A 5,550-nucleotide genomic window follows, 5' to 3' on the forward strand; every position below is an offset into this window, starting at 1 on the left:
CGGTCGTGGTTTTCGCTAAGCGTGGTTCTGACGCTTAGTACACCCACGGCGACGTCATCAGGGACGACATCGTGAGTGTGCCCGGGATTTCTCAACGGCTGCGGATGTTCGTTCCGCGCGGTCGCGGTTTTCGCTAAGCGTGCACTGACGCCTGGTGCACCCGCGGCGACGGCATCAGGAATGACATCGTGAGTGTGCCTGGGATTATTTAACGGCGGCCGATCTTCAGTTCCGCGCGGTCGTGGTTTTCGCTTAGCGTGGTTCTGACGCTTAGTACACCCACGGCGACGTCATCAGGGACGACATCGTGAGTGCGCCCGGGATTTCTCAACGGCGGCGGATGTTCGTTCCGCGCGGTCGCGGTTTTCGCTAAGCGTGGTTCTGACGCCTAGTGCACCCACGGCGACGGCATCAGGGACGACATCGTGAGTGTGCCCGGGATTTCTCAACGGCTGCGGATGTTCGTTCCGCGCGGTCGCGGTTTTCGCTAAGCGTGCACTGACGCCTGGTGCACCCACAGCGACGGCATCAGGGTCGACATCGTGAGTGTGCCCGGGATCTCTCAACGGCGGCGGATGTTCGCTCCGCGCGTTGGTGGTTTTTTGCTAAGCGTGCACTGATGCCTGGTGCTCCCGCGGCGACGGCATCAGAGACGACATCGTGAGTGTGCCCGGGGATTTGTCAACGGCGGCGGATGTTCATTCCGCGCGGTCGTGGTTTTCGCTAAGCGTGCTTCTGACGCCTAGTACACCCACGGTGACGGCATCAGGGATGACGTCGTGTGTGTGCCCGGGATTTCTCAACGACTGCGGATGTTCGTTCCGCGCGGTCGCGGTTTTCGCTAAGCGTGCACTGACGCCTGGTGCACCCGTGGCGACGGCATCAGGAACGACATAGTGAGTGCGCCCGGGATTTCTCAACGGCGGCCGATCTTCAGTTCCGCACGGTCGTGGTTTTCGCTAAGCGTGGTTCTGACGCCTAGTGCACCCACGGCGACGTCATCAGGGACGACATCGTGAGTGTGCCCGGGATTTCTCAACGGCTGCGGATGTTCGTTCCGCGCGGTCGCGGTTTTCGCTAAGCGTGGTTCTGACGCCTAGTGCACCCACGGCGACGGCATCAGGGACGACATCGTGAGTGTGCCCGGGATTTCTCAACGGCTGCGGATGTTCGTTCCACGCGGTCGCGGTTTTCGCTAAGCGTGCACTGACGCCTGGTGCACCCGTGGCGACGGCATCAGGAACGTCATCGTGAGTGTGCCCGGGATTTCTCAACGGCGGCCGATCTTCAGTTCCGCGCGGTCATGGTTTTCGCTAAGCGTGCTTCTGACGCCTAGTGCACCCACGGCGACGGCATCAGGGACGACATCGTGAGTGTGCCCGGAATTTCTCAACGACGACGGATGTTCGTTCCGCGCGGTCGCTGTTTTCGCTAAGCGTGCACTGACGCCTGGTGCACCCGTGGCTACGGCATCAGGGACGACATAGTGAGTGTGCCCGGGATTTCTCAACGGCGGCGGATGTTCGTTCCGCGCGGTCGTGGTTTTCGCTAAGCGTGCACTGACGCCTGGTGCACCCGTGGCGCGGCATCAGGGACGACATCGTGAGTGTGCCCGGGATTTCAAACGGCGGCGGATGTTCGTTCCGCGCGGCCGTGGTTTTCGCTAAGCGTGCTTCTGACGCCTAGTGCACCCACAGCAAAGGCATCAGGGACGACATCGTGAGTGTGCCCGGGATTTCTCAACGGCGGCCGATCTTCAGTTCCGTGCGGTCGTGGTTTTCGCTAAGCGTGCTTCTGACGCCTAGTGCACCCACGGCGACGGCATCAGGGACGACATCGTGAGTGTGCCCGGGATTTCTCAACGGCGGCGGATGTTCGTTCAGCGCGGTCGCGGTTTTCGCTAAGCGTGCACTGACGCCTGGTGCACCCGTGGTGACGGCATCAGAGACGACATAGTGAGTGTGCCCGGGATTTCTCAACGGCGGCGGATGTTCGTTCCGCGCGGTCGTGGTTTTCGCTAAGCGTGCTTCTGACGCCTAGTGCACCCACGGCGACGGCATCAGGGATGACATCGTGAGAGTGCCCGGGATTTCTCAACGGCTGCGGATGTTCGTTCCGCGTGGTCGCGGTTTTCGCTAAGCGTGCTACTGACGCCTAGTGCACCCACGGCGACGGCATCAGGAACGCCATCGTCAGTGTGCCCGGGATTTCTCAACGGCGGCCGATCTTCAGTTCCGCGCGGTCGTGGTTTTCGCTAAGCGTGCTTCTGACGCCTAGTGCACCCACGGCGACGGCATCAGGGATGACATCGTGAGTGTGCCCGGGATTTCTAAACGGCGGCGGATGTTCTTTCCGCGCGGTCGCGGTTTTCGCTAATCGTGCTTCTGACGCCTAGTGCACCCACGGCGACGGCATCAGGAACGTCATCGTGAGTGTGCCCGGGATTTCTCAACGGCGGCCGATCTTCAGTTCCGCGCGGTCGTGGTTTTCGCTAAGCGTGCTTCTGACGCCTAGTGCACCCACGGCGACGGCATCAGGAACGTCATCGTGAGTGTGCCCGGGATTTCTCAACGGCGGCCGATCTTCAGTTCCGCGCGGTCGTGGTTTTCGCTAAGCGTGCTTCTGACGCCCAGTGCACCCACGGCGACGGCATCAGGGACGACATCGTGAGTGTGCCCGGGATTTCTCAACGGCGGCCGATCTTCAGTTCCGCGCGGTCGTGGTTTTCGCTAAGCGTGCTTCTGACGCCTAGTGCACCCACGGCGACGGCATCAGGGACGACATCGTGAGTGTGCCCGGGATTTCTCAACGGCGGCCGATCTTCAGTTCCGCGCGGTCGTGGTTTTCGCTAAGCGTGCTTCTGACGCCTAGTGCACCCACGGCGACGGCATCAGGAACGTCATCGTGAGTGTGCCCGGGATTTCTCAACGGCGGCCGATCTTCAGTTCCGCGCGGTCGTGGTTTTCGCTAAGCGTGCTTCTGACGCCTAGTGCACCCACGGCGACGGCATCAGGAACGTCATCGTGAGTGTGCCCGGGATTTCTCAACGGCGGCCGATCTTCAGTTCCGCGCGGTCGTGGTTTTCGCTAAGCGTGCTTCTGACGCCTAGTGCACCCACGGCGACGGCATCAGGAACGTCATCGTGAGTGTGCTCGGGATTTCTCAACGGCGGCCGATCTTCAGTTCCGCGCGGTCGTGGTTTTCGCTAAGCGTGCTTCTGACGCCTAGTGCACCCACGGCGACGGCATCAGGAACGTCATCGTGAGTGTGCCCGGGATTTCTCAACGGCGGCCGATCTTCAGTTCCGCGCGGTCGTGGTTTTCGCTAAGCGTGCTTCTGACGCCTAGTGCACCCACGGCGACGGCATCAGGGACGACATCGTGAGTGTCCCCGGGATTTCTCAACGGCTGCGGATGTTCGTTCCGCGCGGTCGTGGTTTTCGCTAAGCGTGCTTCTGGCGCCTAGTGCACCCATGGCGACGGCATCAGGAACGTCATCGTGAGTGTGCCCGGGATTTCTCAACGGCGGCCGATCTTCAGTTCCGCACGGTCGTGGTTTTCGCTAAGTGTGCTTCTGACGCCTAGTGCAGCCACGGCGACGGCATCAGGGACGACATCGTGAGTGTGCCCGGGATTTCTCAACGGCTGCGGATGTTCGTTCCGCGCGGTCGCGGTTTTCGCTAAGCGTGCACTGACGCCTGGTGCACCCGCGGCGACGGCATCAGGAATGACATCGTGAGTGTGCCCGGGATTATTTAACGGCGGCCGATCTTCAGTTCCGCGCGGTCGTGGTTTTCGCTTAGCGTGGTTCTGACGCTTAGTACACCCACGGCGACGTCATCAGGGACGACATCGTGAGTGCGCCCGGGATTTCTCAACGGCGGCGGATGTTCGTTCCGCGCGGTCGCGGTTTTCGCTAAGCGTGGTTCTGACGCCTAGTGCACCCACGGCGACGGCATCAGGGACGACATCGTGAGTGTGCCCGGGATTTCTCAACGGCTGCGGATGTTCGTTCCGCGCGGTCGCGGTTTTCGCTAAGCGTGCACTGACGCCTGGTGCACCCACAGCGACGGCATCAGGGTCGACATCGTGAGTGTGCCCGGGATCTCTCAACGGCGGCGGATGTTCGCTCCGCGCGTTGGTGGTTTTTTGCTAAGCGTGCACTGATGCCTGGTGCTCCCGCGGCGACGGCATCAGAGACGACATCGTGAGTGTGCCCGGGGATTTGTCAACGGCGGCGGATGTTCATTCCGCGCGGTCGTGGTTTTCGCTAAGCGTGCTTCTGACGCCTAGTACACCCACGGTGACGGCATCAGGGATGACGTCGTGTGTGTGCCCGGGATTTCTCAACGACTGCGGATGTTCGTTCCGCGCGGTCGCGGTTTTCGCTAAGCGTGCACTGACGCCTGGTGCACCCGTGGCGACGGCATCAGGAACGACATAGTGAGTGCGCCCGGGATTTCTCAACGGCGGCCGATCTTCAGTTCCGCACGGTCGTGGTTTTCGCTAAGCGTGGTTCTGACGCCTAGTGCACCCACGGCGACGTCATCAGGGACGACATCGTGAGTGTGCCCGGGATTTCTCAACGGCTGCGGATGTTCGTTCCGCGCGGTCGCGGTTTTCGCTAAGCGTGGTTCTGACGCCTAGTGCACCCACGGCGACGGCATCAGGGACGACATCGTGAGTGTGCCCGGGATTTCTCAACGGCTGCGGATGTTCGTTCCACGCGGTCGCTGTTTTCGCTAAGCGTGCACTGACGCCTGGTGCACCCGTGGCTACGGCATCAGGGACGACATAGTGAGTGTGCCCGGGATTTCTCAACGGCGGCGGATGTTCGTTCCGCGCGGTCGTGGTTTTCGCTAAGCGTGCACTGACGCCTGGTGCACCCGTGGCGCGGCATCAGGGACGACATCGTGAGTGTGCCCGGGATTTCAAACGGCGGCGGATGTTCGTTCCGCGCGGCCGTGGTTTTCGCTAAGCGTGCTTCTGACGCCTAGTGCACCCACAGCAAAGGCATCAGGGACGACATCGTGAGTGTGCCCGGGATTTCTCAACGGCGGCCGATCTTCAGTTCCGTGCGGTCGTGGTTTTCGCTAAGCGTGCTTCTGACGCCTAGTGCACCCACGGCGACGGCATCAGGGACGACATCGTGAGTGTGCCCGGGATTTCTCAACGGCGGCGGATGTTCGTTCAGCGCGGTCGCGGTTTTCGCTAAGCGTGCACTGACGCCTGGTGCACCCGTGGTGACGGCATCAGAGACGACATAGTGAGTGTGCCCGGGATTTCTCAACGGCGGCGGATGTTCGTTCCGCGCGGTCGTGGTTTTCGCTAAGCGTGCTTCTGACGCCTAGTGCACCCACGGCGACGGCATCAGGGATGACATCGTGAGAGTGCCCGGGATTTCTCAACGGCTGTGGATGTTCGTTCCGCGTGGTCGCGGTTTTCGCTAAGCGTGCTACTGACGCCTAGTGCACCCACGGCGACGGCATCAGGAACGCCATCGTCAGTGTGCCCGGGATTTCTCAACGGCGGCCGATCTTCAGTTCCGCGC

The sequence above is a fragment of the Ixodes scapularis genome, unplaced genomic scaffold (genome assembly GCF_016920785.2).
Source record: "Ixodes scapularis isolate PalLabHiFi unplaced genomic scaffold, ASM1692078v2 ptg001946l_1___fragment_3__unscaffolded, whole genome shotgun sequence".
In the NCBI taxonomy this organism is placed as follows: domain Eukaryota; kingdom Metazoa; phylum Arthropoda; class Arachnida; order Ixodida; family Ixodidae; genus Ixodes; species Ixodes scapularis.